The sequence below is a fragment of the Lepidochelys olivacea genome (genome assembly GCF_965140295.1).
Source record: "Lepidochelys olivacea isolate rLepOli2 genome assembly, chromosome: 14".
Classification (NCBI taxonomy): Eukaryota; Metazoa; Chordata; order Testudines; family Cheloniidae; genus Lepidochelys; species Lepidochelys olivacea.
The window spans coordinates 11,883,280-11,908,274 of record NC_140424.1 but is presented as its reverse complement, the minus strand read 5'-3'; positions in this window follow the sequence as shown (position 1 = coordinate 11,908,274).

Genomic DNA, 24,995 nt, shown 5'->3' with positions numbered 1-24,995 from the left:
AGATGTCACTGAGAGCAGAGTTATTATACAGCACTTTGGCCAAATCTTGAGGCTTTTCCTCAGTTTTTGTTCAGGCAAATTCCCATTGGAGACAAGGGATTTGGTCCTTTGATGTACTAAAGCACTTTTTGAGTCTTAAGTATTATTATTAAGGTTAACTTTTTGGACAGGGTTATCGTTTTCTTTTTTTTTTTTTTAAAGAAAAGCTGGGACTTTCAAATTCCCCCTGACTTACATGCCAAACTTGGGCCCTGTTGAAAACTCCAGCTTAAAATCTTGTTTAGTTTAGGAGTTAAACTTGCAGTGGACCCAAGTAGGGATGTGTATATGGATAGCATAAGAGCTGCGGAAGGCAGGTAGCAATCGCTACCAGACCCTACTTGTTACAATGATCACTCCATTAGTAGCCTAATTATTAACATTAAACTCAATATAATGTGGCCCTTTCTTGCTGCTTTGCTCTTGGAAGTTTGTGCTGTCTGGTTGCACTGCTCTTTAACTGTGAGAATAGAGGGAAAAGCTCTAATGTGCCAACAATCCCTTGTTTGATGTGGTTTAGTGTAGAGAATGACAGCTGCTTTGTTCAATAAAGCAATCTAAAAGTTCACATAGCACGTCGTGCTGAGTGCCCCTCAGCGGTTCAGTTTGGACAAGGATCCAGAAATTTGGAGACTTTTGTTCAATTATTGAGCTGGCAAAACAGGCCTGTAAATCCCACAATGCCAAGCTCCTTCATGGTATTTTGGTACTTCTGTTTTCAAACTAAGGCAGAATCAGGATATGCAGAGAAGGTCCAAAATGGTAGAGTGAGGGGGTGGGGACTGGAGAGGGAGAGTTATCAAAACCTTTTAAACTATGAAAAGTATAGCTCAAATTCACATTACATTTAGGTGACCATTCAAGACCATTCTTACTAGAGCTGGTCAAAACATTTCAAATTTTGAATTTTTTTTTACATAAACAGGGACAATTTTTTTTTTCAAAAAAAATGTTCATGGAAAAGTAAATCTAATTTTTACCTAGTTCTAGCTCTTTAACCAGACTAGTCCACCTGTCTCTTTTTATTAGCAATGAATCAAACTGAGCTAATGGACATACATAGTGTAACTGAGCACAATTTGGATCAATGTACTAAATTCATCCTTAGTATAACTCCACTGACTTCAATAGAGCTGCACGAAGGATTATTTTATTGTTCGTGTCCAATCAAAGATCAAGGCCCGTTGTGCTAGGCGCTGTCTAGATATGTAACAATGAAAACAGTCCCTCCCCCAGAAAACTCAAAGTTTGATCCAATTTGTTGATGTTGATTTGAGAAAGGAGAGCAGCAATACGTTCTTCCTCTGTGGGAGATCCCACTTCATATGGTATGAACCATAACAGAAGGTGGTAACTCAAAGTAGGATGCAGGTAAAGTATGATATCAGATCTGGAAGAGAAACCTTCCTGACCATTTTAAACTCTTCAGAAACTGCAACTTCAGTAAACAAGTGACATGAAGACTCCATTTTATGAACCTTATCTGGATTTAACAGCTAGGGGATAGATAATCCAGAAAAAAAGCACAGTGTGCCATCAGAATGTCTTTGATACTGGGACTCTGCAATGAATTTGGTTTCCCAGAAACTAGCAGATACTTTCACATGAGAAATTATTCCATTTCTACAGATATGAAAGAGCTCTAAAGCTCTGACTCAGCAGTTTTGGCTAAGACAGTGCCGAAGCTATTTCGTTTTTTTATTATTAGATTTTTGTTTTCTTCCCTGAAAAATTGACTAGGTGAGAATCTATCTAATCTATTTTATCTTAACTAACTGTTTTATACTGTTGCCCATCACTGTAGTATGTGGGCATGCTCCACATAGAATCAATAGCAAGAGCTTAGCAAAGTCCCTACGGGCCTTCATGGAGATTCTAGCACTTCTCCATTTTGGGGGTCAACACTCTCTTGAGGATAGGGTTTGGATTTCTGATTAAGATTTTGTTAATTTCCATGGGGGGGGGTTGGTAGAAGGGGTGTTGTATCATTCTAAAATGCCTTTCCACTATAAGAAAGGAAGATTTTGTTATTTATTTCCTAAAGATGGTCAGATTTGGGATTCACCTGATCTCCTCTGGCAATTCATTTCATGGCCAGATTCCTTCAGCTGAGAATATTTACAATACAGCTATGAAAGGTTCAGAGTAGCAGCCGTGTTAGTGTGTATTCGCAAAAAGAAAAGGAGTACTTGTGGCACCTTAGAGACTAACCAATTTATTTGAGCATAAGCTTTCGTGAGCTACAGCCCACTTCATCAGATGCATCCGACGAAGTGAGCTGTAGCTCACGAAAGCTTATGCTCAAATAAATTGGTTAATACAGCTATGCTGATTTATACCAACTGAGCATCTGGCTCAGAGAAACTCCAATATTGCACATGGCTCCATAGAAACTGGCACAAGGAAAAGAATGAGTGTATGTCAGTTACGATTGTTCTTTTAATGGTGTGTTTAATGAATAAGGTCTTTAAAATTAAAGCACACCCAAATCTCTCTTGGCTATTTTAGCTGTTAGGTATTTTAGCTGGTATCATTGCTGTACCAAAAATACAAACTTGGGGCCTGATCCAGTTGAAGTCTATGGGAAGATTCCTGTTAACTTCAGTAGGAGCTGGAAAGAATGCTTTGTGAGAAACTAAAACATACATTTATTTGAAACAAGATTGCCCTCCAGATCAGAATATAACTTAAATGTTCTTGTGCTGCTTTGTCCTCATCTACTCTGAGTTCTGTTCTCTTTGTAAAAGGTCACTCACCGAAGATTTCAGAAGCACCCTGCAATCCTTTAAAGAAAAAAACACGAGACAAAGAAGCACAAAGAAAACAAGAGGCGGCTGTGTTGCGGGTAGGGTGACCAGACAGGAAGTGTGAAAATTTGGGACTGGGATGGGGGGGTAATTGGCGCCTATATAAGAAAAATCTCCAAATATCAGGACTATCCCTATAAAATCGGGACATCTGGTCACCGTAGTTCCCAACCTAATGCTGGCTGCAGCTGCACGAGGCGATGGTGGTTATATTCTTGGAGCTGTTTGTTTTGTTTTCTGAGATTTTGAATGGATCCGTTTTTTGCTAGACAGGTCCTTTTTCTTATGCTTGTTTTAAAACCAAATGATTCTGTAGCAATGTCTGGGTGGAGAGTGGAGATGAGAACTCATGCAAATGTAGAGCTGTACTGAGGTCATCTTTAAAACTGGAAGATCTCTTTAGACATCTGTATACATTTTTTCCAGGCAGGGAACAGGTTACAAAATGCTCTTTTTGTGTCTTTCCCATCCATTTTGGCTCTCTCCCTGACACTTTTCTGAGCTGTATGCTGGTTTCACATAACTAGAACATGAATAGAGTTCCCCCGCTATATTCCAGATAGGAGGCTACAGAACTGGTTTTAATTTGGAAGATGCATTAGGCAGCTTTCATTTAAATATCCATGTTCTGTACTGAATCAGTGAAGACACACTTGGGAGCATAACTCGTAATTATATAGAGTAGGCGTGCACCTTTTGATTTAACACATTCACCTTTATCAGGTTTGAAAAGGGGATATTAACGATGAATCACGATGACCCTGATCCTGCAAATACTTTCACATGTGCATAACTTTATGTATAAAAGTAGCCTTATTGAAGGCCCTGAGTTAAGTGAAATTAAACGTCTGCATAAGTATTTGAAAGACTGCAGTCAACAGATGAGATTAGAATGAAACTTTATATTTTATGAACACTTCCCCAATTACTGTGTATAACAGAATTAACCTAACTTAGGCTCTGTTTGATTAAGTCCCTTCCAATCACAGGCACTGACTTTTTGGGTGCTCCAGGGATCAAGCACCCACTGAAAAAAATAGGGGGTGTTCAGCACCCACAAGCCACAGTAGGGTTTTTTATGTGATAAATGTTATTAAAGATGTCTATTGGAAGTTACTTAAACCAATACTTTACAATGGCACCAGTAGGTGGCAGGAGCACGTACATGGCGCACAGTGAAACCGGAAGATGGAATTATTAGATTAGTATACAGCTATTCATAGGTGCTGATGCCAGGGGTGCTCCGGGACTCGAGCACCCACTGGCAAAAACAAAAATCAGCGCTCCAATTATTTTATCAGTATGGCCTCCCAGCTAATAATATCATTAGACACTCTGTGGTGGATGAGGGGAAGGAAGGGGAAATCATCCTCAAGCATAAATGTATTAGAAGGCAGCAGATCAGAGCTTTCCTGAGGCTTTGAGTCTCTGAAGCAACAGCTCACATCTCCTGCTGACATTAGGAGTCCACGTGGAGCATAATGGATGGAAGTGACAAGCACACACTGGAGGTGGATTAGTACTTATAAAACTTAAAACACAAAGATTGAAGAAGTTCAAAATTTTACCGAAGGCAGATCAAAAAGCTTTCTAAGGGGGCATACCACTGTCTCTTTGTTGAGGACTGAGCCCTTTTAAAGTGCTGAAGTGAATTTATTTTAAAGTTTAATGAAGTATATTAGCAGCGGAAGGACATAAAGAAACTAAATTTTGAATATCAAGCCTCTGCTAATCCACTATAAAGCCTAGTTAAAAATAGGCTGGAGTAGAGCTGTACACAGTGTGTCATGCACGCAGTGTTGCACTTTTAAGTTTTTTTTTCATCCAGAAAATGAAGGCAGTTTCCCTTGTTTTCACTTTGTTTTTATTTTCCATGCCATGCATAGGAACTCCTTTATGCCTGTGTGGCAGTGACCTGGATCATGGTTTAAGAGCATACGAATGTCCATACTGGGTCAGACCATTGGTTCATCTAGCCCAGTATCCTATCTCTGACACTGGCCAGTGCCTGATGCTTCAGAGGAAATAAACAGAAGAGGGGAATTTTGAGAGATCCATCCCCTATTGTCCAATCCCAGCTTCAGGTAGTTGGAGGCTTATGGACATCCGGAGCCTGGGGTTGCATCCCCGGCCATCTTGGCAAGTAGCCATTGATGGACCTATCTTCCATGGACTTATCTAATCCTTTTTTGAACCCAGTTATGCTTTTGGCCTTCACAGCATCCCATGGCAATGAGTTCCACAGGTTAACTGTGCATTGTGTGAAGAAAAATTTCCTTTTGTTTCTTTTTAAACCTGCTCCCGACTAATTCCATCAGGTGACCCCTGGTTCATGTGTTATGTGAAGAACTAAGTAACACTTCCTTCTTCACTTTCTCTCACCAGTCATGATTTTATAGACCTCTATCAAAGCCCTCTTAGTAGGCTCTTTTCTGAGTCTCTTTAATCTCTCCTTGTCTGGAAGCTGTTCCATATCCCCAAGGCATGTAGAGGTAAGAGGACTCTGTGTACCCACTTATTTCTCACTTAATGCAGATGGGTGGGGAGAGGCAGGGAATCAGTGGGGCAGCAGAGCTGGCTTGGTGGTATGCTTTGATTTTCTGGTGGCGTATGCAAGCAGCCAATGGCAAACCCATCTTCTCAAAGAGCAAGAAAGATACACTGTGCCTGTGTGTCAAAGCCTCCTGGGGCTATTCCTGACCTGGTGCCACTTACACCCCACTCTGTGTTCAGGACTATGGCGAAAGGCAGAATCTAGCCCTCTGTGTGTAAAATTAGACTCTTATGCCAAAGACTTACACTAAGTTTCATCTGCATTGATTTTGATGTGAGCAGCATGTCTCAACTCTGCATAGGACGCTTCAGTAATGTAAGCATGAACATTTGGTATTGTTACATACAAGAAAGGAATTCTGGCCAGCAACAGTCATATGATGACTGCGGTAAAAGAACATTTCTATTGTTTTCTTCCTCTAAGGTGAGCAATACTGAGTTTAGGGCCAGTGTTAACTGATGATCTCACATATGCAAATGAGACCATCTTTATGGGCTGCAGTTAAGTCTAATAAAACTTATTTGGCATCTGACAGCATATGACTATCTCTGCTTCCCTTCCTGATTGGTTCATCAGAAGGGAATAACTTTAAGTTGTACCTCTGACTTGATCTCCTCTTAGAATAATAGGTGAAAATCAAAAATTAATATCCATCTGAAATTCAGTGTTAATGGAGAAAATCCGTATGGGTGGGGTGCTAATTTGTCACTGATATTGGGCTTATTAATTCTTCCTCCGCCAGAAAGAACAGTGTGCTCCGACAGTGTTCTTAGAATGGTCCACAAAAATCATGCCATTGGCTTTCCTTAAAATATTTATTGGGAACACAGAGATGTTTTCCTCTTTATAATAAATATTTGGAGTTGAGAAGACAACAGCATATCACAACAATTAGAATGTTTCTGCTACATGGAGTTCCTTTAAGAGACAGCATTTACAGTATGCATTATCTGTGTGCAGTAGATAATGAATGGCCTATTTAAACAATGATAATATATCAGCAACCAATATAATTGCATTTACTTAATTTTAAAATTTACTTTTTTAATTAAAAATTGCTTCCTAAACATGTCTGGAAACTTTTATATCTGTAGTCACTTTGTTATTAATGGTTTCTTGTACAGGTTAGCATAAGATTAGCAATAGCCAGAAAACATTATACATATTTTATATGGCATATATAGTCACCCATTCATAATTTATAACTTATGTTGCCAAAACATTTATTAAACATTGATAGCTGGTTTTATGTTGCTACTAGTGTGTATTATAAATAGAATAAAATTTCTCAAACATGTTCACAACCTTTCTATCAAAATTCATGTATTGTTAATATTTTTAATTTAAAAAAAAGGTTGAAATGTGAAAATTTTCTATTGGCTGTAATCACTATTAAACATTCAGTAGACAAGAGTTTTTCCTGAGTGAGGTCTGGATGTTCAACCCCAAGTTGCCAAGAACCTTCTGTTTCACTGTAGTATCAAAGACAAAATAATTGCATTTCTCTTTGATTGCAGAATGTTACCTGCATTCAAAGGCCCTACAAACAGGGGGTTAATTCCATATGTAGTATCTATGTGAATAGGAAAATGACTTATTGTTATCCAGCATTAGGAAAGTGTAGGTTCAAAGTTGGAAGTCTGCTGGGTGGGACAGTGAGACTAGACAATCATGCAAGTGGCATGGTCATACTAATTATAAATCCTCCTTATCCTCAAAGGAACTGATCAACAGTTATGAATTAATTCTTACGAAGCTGAGGCTCAATTCTGCTGCAATAGACTGCTCTAGAGCAGGCTTGGGGCCTCCTATTTTAAATAGTGAATCGATATGGGTGTTGTAGTCACACAGTGCATGATTGTTCTCTCACTTAACTTCGCGTTAATCGGGAGTAACTCCCCTGGAGTTGATAGAGGTAAAACTGTGTAAGCAAGAAGAAAATTAGGTCTATGGTCATTGATAATGTTGGGAGCCTGAGGATAAAGAGTTCCCAAGAATTTACTAGTATATTTGTAGTATTGTTGTAGAGAAGCCTGAAAGCATCAGAAAGTGGCATTTATCTATATTTTCAGTGTTGACATCTGTCAGAATTGAGCCTTGATTCTCTGATTTCATTCGGAGCTTGACATAGTCTTGCACCTATGTCCCCAGAGTTCTGAAATACCTTCAGCTGCAAGGTAAACGCCATCCCCCATGCATGTGCTAATGCATGTCTGTGCACTTTCCAGCCTTATCAAATTGGTTTCTTCCTGTGAAAGGAAAATCTCACACCAATTTCTACCACTTAGACAAACTGGATTCAGATGAACAGCCCCTTTTTTTCTCCATCATCTCCTTAATGGGATTCAGAATCGCATGCACCTTGCTCATGAGTCACATGCAAGATTAATGATCTTCCATACTTTTCATGTTCCTCCAGATCTCTTTTTTAGCTAGTACAGTCTAGATTGCTTTGTGGCCTTTGCCCAGGTCCATGCATCTTGATTCTGACCGTCCATTTTTATGAGCTCTGCTTTAATGTGCCTTGGCAAGTTTAAGTTGTTTTGCTGCAGTTTTGAGTTTATGCCTGCAGAGAAAGAGAGTGCTTCTAAGGCCTGTGTAGGTAATTGGTAACGCTGTAGACTGTGAATCGATGCCTTAGCTAACTTCCAACAATATTCTTTCTACTGGGTGTTGGCATCTTGCTCCTTCATTCCTGTCAGAACACCTGCTGTGTTATCTCTACAATGGGGAGTGGGTATTTTGACAGTGTGGTCCTTGGTTTTTTGCTATGTGCTACACCATTTCAAATGCTTTTACCAGTGCCCTTGATTCAATAATAGCCACTTTATGATAACATTTCAAAGTATTGTGCTGAAATTATGATAGATGCACATCCTCTGTTATTATTTTAATGACATCAGTGTGGATGCATCAACTGCTTTGGGAATATAACCCTGGTTTTTCATGCAATTAATCGGTGCCATTTCATGCTGTTCCAGTCCAATGCAGCCTCTCCGAGAAGGAAAATGCCACTCTGACAGGTGTTAATGGAGTTGGGACATAATGAAAACGATATGTATTCTCCAGCTTCTAGGTGCAACTTCCTGCATCCTCTTATGGGCCGGGTTTAGTAGTTGTCAGAGCAGGGCTTTGGAGAGTAGGAGGCAGTGGAACTGGCTGGTATGGCCTCATTGCATGTGTCCCCTGTGCACTGCAAAGATCATGGGGGACTTCCATGGGTTTCCCCATGCAGCTGATGGGTCATACTAGGTGTGGAGGAAGAATGAAGAAAAGGAATGGGGAAAGGATATAAACTACCCAGGTCCACTGACTGTCCACAGATCCTGTTATTGGAGGCAGAGCATGAGAGAGGTAAGAACTGTGGTGGTCTAAAGGTACTGAACCAGTAAAACACCTAAACATGTGCATAACATTAAGTACCTGAGAAATCCTATTAAGTGCTTTGTTGGACAGGGGTCCAAGAGCAACAGTAACAGTCACAAATACCTTTGCTTCTGTTCTCTAGTCTGCTTGGGAAGATTCCTTCCCTGTTCCCCTGGTTACTTGCTCTTGGCATGGGAGAGTGGATTGAGACCTAAAGGAACTTTAGATTTATGATGAAAATTTTACAGGTTGTGACAAAGTTCCTCCTCTATCTTGGTGGATCTTGCGCTTATCGGCGGATTTGCTCACCTTGGAGCTTCATGGCAGCCCTCAGTTTGGCCGTTTTCATGAACCCACAGTCCAGGTCAACTCCTCCTGTGTCTGACCAGGAGTTGGGAGGTTTGGGGGGAACCCAGGCCCGCCCTCTACTCCGGGTTCCAGCCCAGGGCCCTGTGGAATGCAGCTTCTAGAGTGCCTCCTGGAACAGCTGTGTGACAGCTACAACTCCCTGGGCTACTTCCCCATGGCCTCCTCCCAACACCTTCTTTATCCTCACCATAGGACCTTCCTCCTGGTGTCTGATAATGCTTGTACTCCTCAGTCCTCCAACAATCCATGTTCTCACTCTCAGCTCCTAGCGCCTCTTGCTCCCAGCTCCTTACATGCACACCACAAACTGAAGTGAGCTCCTTTTTAAACCTAGGTGCCCTGATTAGCCTGCCTTAATTGAGTCTAGCAGCTTCTTGATTGGCTGCAGGTGTTCTAATCAGCCTGTCTGTCTTAATTGTTCCCAGAAGGTTTCTGATTGTTCTGCAACCTTCCCTGTTACCTTACCCAGGGAAAAGGGACCTACTTAACCTGGGGCTAATATATCTGCCTTCTATTACTCTCCTATAGCCATCTAGCCCGACCCTGTCACAAGGTGCATAGGTGGGATGTTGTACCTGATAAGCACATGTCCTGCTTGTAATAAATATGTTAATTATTGCTCTTGTTCAGTTGAGGTGATGTAGTTTATTCAAAACAGGGGAACTTTAATATTAAGTTGGATGAATAGTTTGCAACAGGTAACTTATTGGAAGAATATAGCACATTTTCCTCTTCAGAAATTGCATGGAGTATGATTGTACTGATTTGTTCACTCTTTGAAATGGTTGGATTGAGGTTTTGTGGGAACAAATTTTGTCCTAGGGCTGCTTCTGAAGCATTTGCTGTGTGTATTCCTTCAGATACTCACTATATACTCCTCAATGTGCAAGCTGTATTAGGAAGTAACCTAAATCACATGGTACAATTTTTGTTTCCTGATTTCAATTAAAATAAATTGAATTTAACCACATCATAAATGTGTAACAGGCCTGACACTTATTTTCTGCCCACACTGGTGTCAATAAACTTAGCTCACATGAATGTTGTTAAAAGGGAATAAAAATCAAGTGTGATATATTTAGAAGTCACTGAAATGTTTGTAGACAGACTCCTGCCCTATTCTCCTTTTGTTGTTTACAGATGTGTATACATTTTAGTTTTTTTTAAATACCTAAAACTCATTTGTTTTTAAATTCTCAAGAAATAAAATTTAAAAGAAGCCAAACAAAGAAAGGAAAGGAAATAAATGTTTGTATTTTTCTCCATAGATTTGTTTAAAACAAATCACTTTCTTATGACAACACTTGCCTTAATTAATATCAGTTGCTCATGCGGTATCAGCAGTATTTCTATACATCTCATCTAATGAATATAAAATGAAGTCTTTTATGAGTTAACTAACTGCAGGTTTGGGAACAAGGGCCCAATCCTGCAAACCCTTAACCATATGAGTAGTTCTGTTAAATTAATGGGACTACTTGTGTAGTCCCAGTCCTGCATGTCCTCATGTAAGTAAGGGTCTGCAGGAACAGACCAATATTTGAGAAATGTCTACATTTTTATACTCTTCCATATTTACCAGCGTGATCAACCATAATTAGCCTTGGTGCCAGTACCTTAAAATGACTATTTATCACAGAGAGACAAGCAGCTGTATATCTGTCATTTGATTTTGTCTAATTGATTTTATCTAATCTATTTATATTACACTAATCCCCATAGTCCCCGATCATCAGTAAGAATTCTGCTTGGGGAGGCTGCTGATGGGTATTGGCCTCTTGCAACTTCATAGAGAGTTCTGAATTGGGTTTCTGTTTTTCAGCTTGTACCTAATTTTGCTAAACACTGAGAAATCTCGTCCCATAGATGCTTGAGGTGCTGATCCTCTATAGACATACACTGAAGTCAATGAGACTACTCACAGTTTGTAAAGATAAGCGAACGTGTAAATCTTTGGAGGCTGGGGGCTTAAGAATGTATTGAAACTGTTGGGACTCAGAATTTGATTAGACGTTAAGCTCTTGATTGCTAGACTAGATAGTAAAAATGATGCTTTCTATCTCTAACAGATCACAGCTCTGAAATTTTAAAAATGTAACTATTTTCTCCTCTGCTCCCTTTTGCCCTGCTACACACACTCTGGGTTGACGCCATGCACTTGTCACTGGTTTAGGTTGCATTATTGTTGGTTCTGTGCACTGTGGTCCTCTCTGAACAAACGTGATCTGTGCCCCTGGGCACACAGAATGCAACACAGTTCAGACAAACACACTTCAGACACATGAGATACCTCAGTAGATGGTACGGGGCTGAGGTGGTGAGGAAAGCCTGGGATGTGGCAAACTCATTATTGAAAGTCTTCCACACGTTCATTTGTTTTAAGGAGACAGTTTCTAAAGGTCAGCTCCATCTTAAGGGCAGTGTCTTCCAGTGGCTCTCCAGGTTGCTTGGTCGACACTTCAAAGTTTTGCCAGCATATCTATGTCAGTTAGCAGTGTGACTTTTTTACAACAGATCAATGGTAGCCGAAGCCCTGTGTTGATGCAGTTATTCTGTCAAATAAGTGCTTTTTTTCAGTATAACTTATTTGGCATGCTGAACTGGAATAAAGTATAGCAACAAAAGCCTGTTTAGCCAGTATAGCTGTGTTTCCACTAAGAACATTTTGCCAGTAGAGCAATACCAGGATAGCTACACTGGGAAACTTTTAAGTGTAAACAAAGCATAAGTCTTTTCTGAATAAGGAGCATAGTGTTCACTTCCATCAAGAAAGCTGGTTGAATAGGAGTCACTGAGAATTTTCTTTGTAGAACATCATATTTTCAGGTAAATTATTCAGTGAATATATTTTCCTTTATTCAACCAGCTTCTACAAGGGTGGACAAATTTGTGAATAATTATGAGATTTGGACAATATTTCAAATAACATATCCTCAGATAACTTTGTATTTATTGATTTTGAAGTAGGGCTCTGGAGTGGGGGGAGACTCCTCGGTGCCTCCTGCTGGTCATCCAGGGAATTAGCGCTTCATCAGCACTGGAGCGCCCTCTGCAGGCCAGTGTCTCACCTGCTGCTGGCCTCGTGTCCCTCCTGGACCCCGGTGCCTCTTTATCTCAGGGTTCTGCCCCAGCAGTACCCCCTTGCTGGGTCTCACCACCATCTAGACCCACCTCGCCTCAGTCTTTGGTTACTGCCAGTCACCATCTAGCCACCTGGGGCGGACTGCAGTATAATTGCCACTGATCATCAGCAAGGAGAGTCTGGACCTGCTGCTTCTGCCTACCCCTGGGCTGCCCTCTGCAACCCCTGTACTCTTTTCCTAGGCCTTCGTCAAGGCCTGCAGCCTGGGGGTTTCTCAGGGTGGAGCTCCCCAGCTCCTCTGGCCATTCCCCAGCCTTGCTCCACTTTAAGTTCCCTGCTCAGCTCCCAGCAGTCAGGCCCCTCCCTCTCAACATCTAGAGGGAGACTGTGTCCTCTTGGCCCACTGCCCTGTTATAAAAGCCAGCTGGGCCCTGAATGGGGTGTGGCCGCAGTTGTGGCTGTTTCCCCACTCAGCCGAGCCTTGCTGCTTTCCCTAGCAGCAGCCCCCTCCCAGCCTCAGCCCTCTCCAGGGCTGATTTCAAGCCCTTCTGGGCAGGAGTGGGTGACCACCCCGCTACAGGCTCTAAGGAATTATTTTCTTTATCAAACTTTTCAAAATATGATGTGTTTCTCCCTTGCCCCCCTCCCCCATGACATTAGGACATCTGTATTTATTTTCCTGGTGTTTCCTTCTCAGACTTGTCTGTTGTCAGTTGTTCATGACTCCTTGGGGCAAGTTTGACAGCCATAATTTATTACAGAAATCCTGGTTTGGGTATATTGCTGATGCCCAAATTTGTCTGGATATTTCTTCCTGTGTCCCCTGTCATATTTTTGAACAGTGTATAAATAGTCAAAAGGATTTCTCTTTGTATTGCTGCATCTCAACAAAAGAGGTGGAGAGTTGCAGACAGTTGTACTGTGATCTTCAGAAGCATGAAGCCATTCATAGTAAATGCTGCCAATTAATTGTACTTTTTTTTCTTTACTTTTTATGGATTTATAGGTATCTCAACTGATTAATGGTTTAGAGCAGTGTTTCAGTCATTTGTTGGGGACAGGTTTAGCACTGAAACAAACCAGTGTGCAATCAATATGGATCTCCAAGAGATGAATCTATCACTGTCAGATATGTGCTGTGCACAGTATTTTCAGCTGGCATCTAAGTAGTTAATGATTATATATTGGAAAATATTTCAAACAGATTGATTAGAACACCAGCTGCTGCTGCATTGCTACTGGTTTGAAGAGTTTGGGAGTGGACAAAAGACACATTGTTGCAAACAATTTTCTCAAGAGAAGAGCAGGAAAAGGATGCTGGCTTTCAAAGTCAGTTAGATTGCTGGTTTGGGACCAAATCCTCCTCTGACTTTCCATGCATTGCAACTCCATTGGACTTATCTCCAGAACCCAATGTCCTTATAATCTATGATTAAACAGAAGCATTTAGACTCATTGACTCAGACTTTAAGGTCAGAAGATTTAGTGTTTGTTAAGGAAATCCTAGTGGGTTCTTTGTGATACTTCAATACTCAACAATCCCTGTCTAATACCTCACCAAACTTGGTACTTTAAAAATTAAAATATTTCATTTCTTTTTATGCCAATGCTGAACTATAGTAACAATACTGAAGAGCAGGCTAAAGGATTTTGAATAGATGACCAGGTTTATTCTGGCTATACTACTACGAATAAAAAGAACCATTATGTGATGTATTCCATTAACAATACTTGCCATACATGTAATCCAAATAATAAAATTGACATTAATCACTGCTATTGTCATTCCATGAACACGAACCATTTAGCATCTCCAACTAGGGGGAAATGAATGCGTTACTTTAAAAAAAATTAATTCTTGATGTCTTCATGCCAGGATTGAACTAGTAATAAATTGCATATTGTACAGATTTTTCAATGCTATTAGCTGTCTAGTTTGTGGAATTGCTTTAACATGAACGTCTAACTCCCTCAGCAAAACCCATCTTTAAAGGGTCATCATCATGATCGTTCCCATGCTTGGATTGTGTTTCTCAGATTTCTAATCCTTTCTGAATTGTGCCTTCTTTCAGTAGTGATGTAATATTTGTAAAATCAGGTGTTGGCTCTCCTATGTGGCTGGGGAACAGCTGTGACAGTCAAACCCTTAATGACAATATACAAAGGAAAAGGGAGGACTTGACAGCAGAGAGATTAATCTGTGTATGGAATTAAATAAAATCCTACAAATGCAGAGTGCTAAATGTCTTTTTTTTTGAACATCATTGTGTGCTTCACAAAATTAATCTAATTAAGTCTGACAGTAACCATATGGAGTAAATATTTACTCCCTCATAGCCATTGTGGAGTTGTGAAAACTCAGGCACAGAAAGATTAAGGGTCAGATTTTTACAGGTATGTAGGCACCTAAAGATGCACGTAGGTGACTAGTGGGATTTTTGGATGTGCCTAGGCACCTCACTCCCATTGGAAAATCCCATTAGGCATTTATCTGATCTCTAGGTACTGGAAAAAATCTGGACCCAAGTGTCCAGTTCTTGCCACTCCTACTGACATTAAGGTAGTAGTACTGAAAGCCCTGATTTCTCAAAGCGTTTAGGTCTGGATTTTTAAAGGTATTTAGGTACCTAATGCCTATTGATTTCAATGGGAGTTAGGCAACAAAATACACTTTAAAAATCTGACCCGGAATCACTTGCTGGAGCCCATTCATATTGAGCACAGCACTGAAGCATGTGCTATTGAAAGTGAAATGGAACTTAAACACGTGCTTACATTTAAGCACGTATTTAACCGCTTTGCGGAACAGGGATGGTTCTCTGAATCAGGGCCAAAGACCTTAGTGACTTGTCCAAGGTCAAAAAGCGAATCAGTGGGAAAGATGGGAATAGAACCTTGAACGCTTATCTTCAATCTCTTACCAAAAGACTAGACAATTAAATTAAACTCTAGCCTTCCTTGCTGCTTTTCAGATTAATAGATTTCTCTAAGGGTTAGGCCAGCCAGTATGACTTATTTTAAAATATATTCACACAGCTCTGCTAGCCTGAATTGCTGGTGGTAGCAAACTTTGCTTGCCTTGTTTTTTAGTAGATTTAGTGGGACCTATGAAATCAAGCCTGGAAATTTTGTATGCTGTGATTAGAAAAAGGATTGGGTTCATAATAACTTCATTTAACACCCCTTCTGGCTTGGAGGAACAAAAAGTAATGGGGTTAAGTAGTAGCAGGGAAAGTGTAAGAGTAACTTTGTAGATATTAGAAAAGTTAAGCCACAGAACAGGCTCCTAACAGAGCTGGTGGGGAATCTCCTTCACTGGAGAGATTCAAGGCCAGCCCCAACACCCATCTGTGAAGGGTAGTTTATGGATAACTAAATGAATCTTGCTGCACTGTAAAAGGTTGCAGCAGATGATCCTGCTTGAAGCCAATTTTGGGAAGAACTTAGGCAGGGAAATATCTTTGTACCTGTGAACTTAAAAAACAGGCTACTTTTCCTTGACTGAGAAGAAAGAACGGTGAGCAGCAGCAGGTGGGCCACTAGTCTGACCTGCCTCTGCAGCATACAGGCTGCCCGGCAGGTTTGTTCTGAAAGAGAATGAAATAATCTAGGGAAAATCATTGTAGTGGGTTGGGATCAGAAGAAGAAGCTGCTCGAGTCTGCGTGTGCCCTAATGGGTTCAGTGATGTCACAGCAGTTGCTGATGTGCCAAAAGCTACCTGTTGAGAGCTGCCATTGTATTAGTTTTAAAGCATTTTTTTATGAGTTGGTTTTAATGATGTGTGAGTAAGTGATGAAGCCTCAGTGAGTCTTGTGGTCAAGGCACTGGACTGGAAATCAGGAGAGCTGGCTTCAGATTCCACTTCTGTAGGTTTGCTGGGTGACCTGGCGCAAGTCATTTAGTCCCTCTCTGCCTCAGTTGTACATGGGGATCTGTGATGGGGTGTCCACCCCAAACAAGGCTTAAAAGGGTTAAATTGGACAGGTAGGCCAACTACCTCCCTGGGCTGAATCTGAAGGAGGAGCCAGGGATATAAGTAGAACAGGCTCAGCTGGGCAGGAAGAGGTGGGGCTATATGAGCCAGGAAGCTGGCAAAGGGGGGTGGGTGCAGTCACTCTCTGGGAGAAGGGAGGTGTGTTCAGGACTATAGTAGGTAGTCCACAGTGACTCTCTGGGAGGAGGGAGTTGGGAAGCTAGCAAACCCAGAGAGGGGGAAGCCAAGGAGGTAGGAGAAGGCTTACGGGAACAGCACTACGGAATAGGAGTGCAGACCTGGGCTGCTGACTAGAGGGACCCTGAGCTAGGGCCTAGAGTAGAGGGCGGGCCTGGGTCACCCTACCAGCCGCTGATTAAGTGGCACTGGCGGGGCAGTGAACAGGAAGACTGCTTGAGCCCATCTGTCAAGAGGGTCTTTGATACCCTGGAAGGGGAGAACACGTATGGTGACCCAGCCAGAGGGCTGAGTCAGGAAGAGGAGGCTGTGGTTTCTGGAGTGAGAGGGGTCCATATGGCAAGGGGACAATGGGAGAGAGACTGCCAGAGGAGGGTGCAATGCATGGCAGAGCTAATCCCCAGAAAAGCCAGGAGGAGGCGCCACCTGCAGTGAGTGGACCCCATGAGAGGGTCATAATATTTCGTTTCCCTCTCTCTCTGTCTTGCCTATTTATATTTTAAGCACTCTCTCTATGTGTTTGTGAAGTACCTAACTCACTGGGTCCCAAATCTCAGGTGGCTCATTTAGGTGCTACTGTAATACTCCTAATAATCAGGAGTTTCAAATCCTTTAATACGTTTCCTCCTCTCTGCTAATCAGTGAAAGCTGGTTTTATAGGGTTTCCTGGCTTTTCCCTTTGCATTCCCAGCCCTGCTCTGTTACTCTGAGCTGGCACGCCTCTGCAAGAGTCTAAGCAGGGAATGAAGTCTCTGTTTCCCCATGAGCAATTGGAGTATCGGCAAAACAGGAGGAACAATGGGGCCAGAAATTGGCTGCAGCTGATGAGCAAAGAATCCTCCTGTCAGAAAGGCGCTCCTTAATAGTGCAGGCTCCGCTTCCTGCATATGGACAATGCCAGGGGCTGGGTACGGAGGGGAAGTGGGTGTGATGGAGAGTCTCTAAGGCAATTTGTCACTGGTGGTGGGCCAGTTAAGGGCCTTGCTTCATTGGCCCAGGTTGGTGCTGCCAGGAAACAGTTCTAACTCACTGAGCCTGAGCCTGGCCCTGAGAATGATCTGGCACTGGATCCCTGATTCACTCTGATGGAGCAGAGAGATCGTGCGCTCGTGGAGAAGGGGTAAAGGGGGCTTATGGGCCAGGCTAGGCCTGCCCTGGTGCACCTGCAGCCAGTGTCAAGTCGAGGGGAGGGCGAGGTGATAAAAGGAGAGAGTCTGGCATAGTTGAGAGCTGGCTGGTCAGGAAGGAAGATGGAGTACTGCCTCTCCGTCAGAAGGTAGCTTTGTCTGTGGAGCTGTGCAGGGATGGGCGTGCTAGCTGGAACAGCCATGGAGTGAGTGGCGTCCAAGTAACAGACCGTTTGGGAGACTAGCCTGAAGGGAAGGATTAGCGTACCCTCTGGACGACTGGGGGGTGGCCCCGTATTGAGTAAGGTTTGATTGATTGTTTTTGCACTGTTTGGGGCTGAGTCCTTCCAACCCCCCCAGAAGGAGATAAGACTGAAGGGACAATTAGCTGATGGGCCAGAGCCCCACTGAAGTGGGCACTGGAGGCAGAGACTTCTTCTGCCCCGGGAGACCTGCGGCCATATGGGGGCACCTGGAAGATTTCCAAAGGGCTGCTGTTCCCACCATGATACTACACACCCTCACAAGGTGAACGAGAGAATCAAACTCAATAGCCTTCTTCTCTTCTTAGGGGAGTGTGGAGATCACACAGCCTTGCTTGCTGGTGCAATCATTCTTTTAAAATGTGAAATAAATCTGAGATTGTATAGCAGGTTACACTGATTACGCCACGTACAGATATAATATGATGTAGTTACTTATTTCCTGTTGAACTCTTTGTAAACGTGAACAAGATTCAGAATTTAATGTAATATCCTTAAGTGGGCTGGAGATAAAACATATTATGTTCAAGTTAGTACCACTCATTTGTTCCTGAGTTATATTAAAAAGTCCTCTATTTTGTGGCCCATTCAGATATACCTATGTATCTATTGTCGCCAATTCCCACCTGTCGCTTGCTATTCTGCCAATACTCCTTGTCTCACCCGTTAACAAGAGCTGGTTGGGATGATTTTTTTTTTCAGAACAAATGTTGATTTTTTTTGGTTTTCATTAAAAAATGACTTTTTTTCAGAATGCTGAAAAACTGTTGAGTGGTGTCAAATCTGATAATTTTGGAGAGAGCAAAATGGATTTGGGGGTGGAGGAGCAAGAGAGGATTTTCTGTTTTTATCAAAAATTCATTTTGTGTCAAAATGTTTTGATGGAAAACTTTCAACCAGCTCTACTGTTGACATTACCATGTGATGAACATCTGTATTCTAAATCATGTTGCCTCTTACCCAGTCTGAGAATGTTGATACTTGATGGGGCCCTCAATGGATGCACATACAAATTTATCGTGAGCACAAAATTGAAGCCGTTGGAGGAAACAAACTCTCCCTGTGTCTCTTTGAGAGAGTGAGTTTGAGAAAAGTTGAATGATACTGCTTGAGATGCTCCAAATATACATACTTGACCTAGTAGCTAATGCATGTGATATTTGTAATGGAAGGGCAACATCAACAACATTGGATAGATAAACTCTATCTATTAAGGGTAAATTCAGACTTCAGGCTCACTGAAATGTTTGATGTGAACAAAATGTATCTACCATCTGCCACTATGAATGGTTTGAAAAGAATGTGGAAGAATGGACACAATCCCATTCTGGAGAAATGGTGGGACAGTACTGGCAGGAGGTATTGGAGAAAATTCTGCAAACCATGGGAATGTATTCTACCTCTTCCCTTTTCATGAAAAGCCCGTGAACAATATGGAAACCATGGCAACACTGGTTCCTGAAATAACGTATGCCACCAATGTATCAGTGCAGAAAAAGTTAATGCAAGATGGAACATGTAGTAACCTTCCTTCAACCCCCTTTCACTCAGGGTCGTCCCTTCAGGGCTATAGCAGTGACACTGTATTTTATTCTAAAACAGTCGGTCGAGTATTTCTTAGAATTACAGATTCTGGGCCATTGTCTTTTAATTATCTGTGTGTACTTTGCCTCATGCAATCTGATTTTTTTTAGTAGGGTCGCTAGTTGCTACGGCTTTACAATTAAAGATAGTAGTAATGTTTGGCTTCAAATATACATATCGTTCTGAAACTAGACGATGTGGCTCTGTATTTGCACCCATTAAACAAACATAAATCCACCTCCAGAGTTGAGAGAATTTCACTTCTTAAATTTTAAATGCAAGAATAATAAAGAGTTGAAAGTTCAACTTCCACTGAGTTATTTTCCAGAATTGCAAAAGGGTGAGGCAACCAATGAAAAACCCATTAAAAACAAATAACTTTAGAACTTGACTGGAATGATACAAACATCCTGAGGCAGGGTGTTCACTCTGAAGTAGCCTTGCTTAAAAAGGTATCTTGAGATTTTCTCAGTGCATTCACAGATATAACTTCAGAACTATCTTTCACCAGCTTGACAGTCTTTTAGGTACCTGGAGAACACTCTGTGTGAGAGGATAGACTGTAAAATGTCTGCCAAAAACTTTTCCTGTTCACTTTCAAACTACCTTATTCTTGCCAGAAGAGAAGAGATCTTTAGGTGGCTTAACAGAATTTGTGGAATTACAATGGGGATTGTTGAAGCTGAGACAGAAGACACTTTTTAAACAGGTAAAAGTTTCAAAAATCGTAGGGCATAATGTGCAAATGAAGGACCCTGTTCAGCATATGAGCATGTGCTTAATTCCATCCCTATTCAGCAAAGCACTTAAGCATGTACATAAATCCTTTTGAAATCAAAACACATGCTTTGCCTTATTGTCCCCTCTGCCTGTTTTAAGCAAAGGAAATTGAACCCACAGAATCCTGCCTGGAAGGGAAATAAATGGAAGTTCGGAGTCCCACCTGGATAGGATTGTTGCCCTCTTTCCAAATCTTGTGGAAGACACTCCACATGGATCAGGATCTGCACTGTGGAGAAGAGGGATCAGAGAATCATGTACCTCAGAGATCTGCAAAACTCTGCAGCCAAGAAAATGAATTTAATAACTAGCAGGAAACTCTGTGTGGAATGCGACAGATACTGGTCAATACAGTGAATATGGGATTACAATATTTAGTAGGGAGTATGGGATTAGAGTATTTAATATCAAAAATAATGAACATATGGATGAACTGCCATTAAAACAAATAGTAATAATAAGTGCAAGAGACAGCTAGAGAGTATTTTGTTTTTTTTTCTGGGCAAGGCAATTAATGGGTGTGATGAACAACCAGGAATGTTGGATTCAGATAAAACACAGTACTATTCTCAGGCCGTATTATTTATTCTCATCTCCACATTGCTGCAGGAGAAACAGGCACAGAGAAACAAAATGACTTGTCCTGTTTCCTGCAGATAGTCCTGGCAGAGCTGGGAATAGAAGTCAAACAGGTTCTTGGTCCTACGCTATTTAACATTTGATTAATGTCCTGGAAAAAAAACACAAAAACATCTGTGGTATAAAGTTTGCAGATGACACAAAAATTGGGGGAGTGGTAAATAACAAAGACGACAGGTCATTGAGTCAGAGCAATCTAGATCAGTGGTTCCCAAACTTGTTCTGCCGCTTGTGCAGGGAAAGCCCCTGGCTGGCCAGGCTGGTTTGTTTACCTGCCGCGTTCACAGATTAGGCCGATCACGGCTCCCAGTGGCCGCGGTTCGCTGCTCCAGGCCAATGGGAGCTGCTGGAAGCAGCACGGGCCGAGGGACGTACTGGCCGCCTCTTCCAGCAGCTCCCATTGGCCTGGAGCAGCGAACCGCAGCCACTGGGAGCAGCAAACCGCGGCCACTGGGAGCTGCGATTGGCCTAATCTGCAGACGCAGCAGTAGAGAGGTTATTTTCCCTCTGTGTTTGGCACTGGTGTGACAGCGCTGGATACTGTTTTGTATTCTGGTGCCCACAATTCAAGAGGGAGGTTAATAACTTGGAGAGGGCTCAGAGAAGAGCCACAAGAATGATAAAGTATTAGAAAACCTGCCTTATCATGATAGACTCAAAAAGCTCAATCTATTTAGCTTCACTACAGAGGGTTAAGGGGTGACTTTATTACAGTCTATAAGTATCTTCAAGGGGAACAAATATATAATAATGGGGTCTTCAATCTAGCAGAGAAAGGTTGAAGCTAGACTACAGAAGTTGAAGCTAGACAAATTCAGACTGGAAATAAGATGTATATTTTTAAAGGTGAGAGTAGTTAACCATTGGAACAATTTAGCAAGAGTCATGGTGGATTCTCCGTCACTTACCATTTTTAAATTGAGATTGGCTATTTTTCTAAAAGATCTGCTCTAGGAATTATTCTGTGGCCAGGTCTATGGCCTGTGTCAGAAAAGAGGTCTGACTAGATGATCACAGTTGACCTTTCTGGCCTTAGGAATCGATGAATCCTGGTTAGTCAGCCCATGCTTTGGCCCTTCACCAGCTTATACTTCAATTTTCACTTCAGCTTCAAGAAAGCTTTCACACTCTTCAGGGGAGCGTATACTGTTCAGTTGCATTTCTCCAATCAGGGAGGTAAAGCAGCGACTATGCAAACAGTCTTTTTTTTTTTTTTTTTCAGGCGTGGGGGTGGAAGTTGCGGCAGAAAGTGTCCTTCAGTGTGAATATTGAACACATTTTTTTCCCTACGAAGTCAAAAGAGGATGGTTTTAGGCATAAACTCTGAACTGAAGGCTTAGCTGTGACTCCCCTCCACCGTCACCTCCTTGGGTTTGTCTCTAAACCACATTATTGTCACATAGCTTTTGCTATGTGAACAGTTTTCTAAGATGGCAATTCAGATTGTGATTTTTTTTCCCCTGGGGATAGATGACAGCTGTGTGTATTCTTCACATGTACCAGTTCACAGATAAAGCCAGTAGCAGTCTTAGTCACTTTCTGTACATGAAAGGTGTTAACACTCTTTTGAAAATTCAACTTTCACTGAATTATTGTCTAAAATCCCAAAAGGGGAAAGAAGACACCAAGAAAAAGTCTATAAACAACCAAGTTTGGCACTTATTCTCTGGAAAGGATACAAACTTCCAGAGGCAGCATGAATTCCAAGCCTGTCCACTCTAACGTGGGCTTTCTATAACTCTTCAAAGTTTTCCCCCAGAGTATATAGTGTATTTCTAATAGAGTTTCGTATCCCGCTTTCAGCAAACTTGACAGCCTTTCACATTCTCAAACTGTAGACTAAGAAGAGGTAGGGGAAAATCTGGAAGTTTTTCTGAACAAATTTTCCCTCTCCATTTTCAAACATTATGTCAGACTAAGTAAAATATGACACAAAATGCCCTGAAGGTAAGAGTGTTGAATGGTAGCAACACCTTGCAGCATAAAATAACTAAGAACAGCAGATAATTCGAGGAACAACTAAGATACCCTAGTATTGCAACCTTATAAAAATGAAGTAGATAGAGAGCTTGATTCTGATCCTATTGTAACTGGATAAGCAAGTCATACATGGTTTGGCCTTTTGTGGCCAATGGTAATCCCTGGGCATGTGCATGTCAGTTTAAAATCAGCCTTTGTTTGCCACAGGGCAGTTAAATTTCTTTCTTCCAAGCTACTTCTCACACACTCCCAGTTTAAGCTAACATCTAATAGCCTTATATTTTTAAGGCTCTTGACTGGCCCTCAGAAAAGGGTTGTTTCTACATCTAATGTCTGTTCCATTCACAACTGTCTCACATAGCTGCAAACTGTATTCATATGCAACACTTTCTGAAACAATGTAATTTGTTACAATGATTTGGACTGACCTGATTTCATAGCAAAATTGGCCTCAATAAAGCCATGCTCAAATAGATGCACAAATACTAACTGAATAGTATTCTTCTGTTACATCCAGGGGACCTGGAGAAATATACTGAAATCAAGAGAGTTATGTATTTCGTCCGGGTCACCTCTTAAGAGTTTGTGATTAATAAAATGGCAATTATCCCACTGATTCCAGAGTAGGAGGAGATGGATTTATGATGACTCTGGGATTTGAGGTGTGTGTTTGCGGTGAACTCACAGAGAGAGCCTGACTTAGTCGCTTTTATTGATGGCTTTCAGGGGAACTGTAAATGAATGCAAGCTGTGCTTTCTATGTATGGAAAAGAACAGAGGAGGCCAAAAACACTTCTTATTGTCTGGGATTTCAGAGCCAGAGAGAGTGCACAGCAACCAGTTTGATTACTCAGATCTCTGGTCCAAATTGGTAAAGGCACGTAACTCTGCCATAGCAAATATGCAGATCGTTAATTAAAAGATATCATTACTTCAGCTTGTGAAATTTGACATTGCAATGGTTTGGGCTTATGGCAAGAATTGACGGGATGGCAATTTGAACATGCTTGCAGAGACTGCTTTGCAAGGGTTCAGTCCTGCAAGGAGTTGAACATTTTGCCCCTTAGCCAGCAGAGCACTTCACCATGAGATTAATGAAAAGCACATGAGTAGTTCCAGAAAAGTCAGAGGGATGACCCCCATTTCTAACATAAAGCATGCATGACAGATATTGCAACCACAGTCAATGATCTTTGGGGACCCTATTGTCATAAAATTGTGAATGGTTTATGTATGACTGTGTTCTACTCCAGCGGTTTAATGTATGGTGATGTTCTACCACCACAGTTCTTACAGGAACTGAAAACAGTGGAAGGTGATTAAGATGAATCACCGAAACTAAAACAATCGAGAGGTTCCACCTCCTGGAGTGGTTTGCACAAACTGGTTCAAGCTGGGTGTTCCAGAGACTAGGACAAAGAAAGGGCTTTTGGTATAAAAGGATGAGCTTGAATTGACGCAGGACCATCTTTCTGACCCAACACATGAAAGCACCTTCTGTCGAATGGAATCACTAACACTTGTGGATGGATTGGAAAAACTTTGGCCTACTCTGGCCCCATAAAACTGATGGGTGACTTCTGGTAAGCTTTTCACATGTGTATAGGAATTTTTATTGTTTCTTACATGTTGTCTCTGTGATGCTTTTACCTTAAGAATAAAAGTGCTTACTTAGAAAGAGCTGTATGGTAACTTGTAACTGCTGTCAATACACTGTTCAGGATTCTCAGAGAGAAAGCAAAGTACAGGTGCTGACTTTTAGGCAGACTGGCTTGCTGCGAATATCACAGTATAAGGCTGGGAGCTGTCCAGCCTTAAAACTCTGGTTAGGAGAGAAAGATATTAATGGGTCTGCATCCAAAGATGTGATGTCTGGGAGCAAATAACTTTGAGTGCCCGCGAAGGACCTTGGAGGGGGGAAACAGGTCCAATTATCCTGAAACTGTGGCGGCATGCATTTAAATGATTTGTGGAATCAGCCTGAGTGCTCAGCAACTTGCAAGATAGTTCACTGCTCCAGGGGCCTGATCCAAAGCTCATTGAAGTTAATGAGACTTTCAGTTGATTACAGTAGGCTCTAGATAGAGCCCCAACCCTCACGTATAGGGAAGACTGCCACATTATGCTGCAGAGAACAGGAGCATCATTTGCTATGGAGCGGGCGGGGCAATTATTCCCACTACCACCACCACCATCCTGGTTCTCTGCTCCTGGCTTTTCATAAGTCTATAAG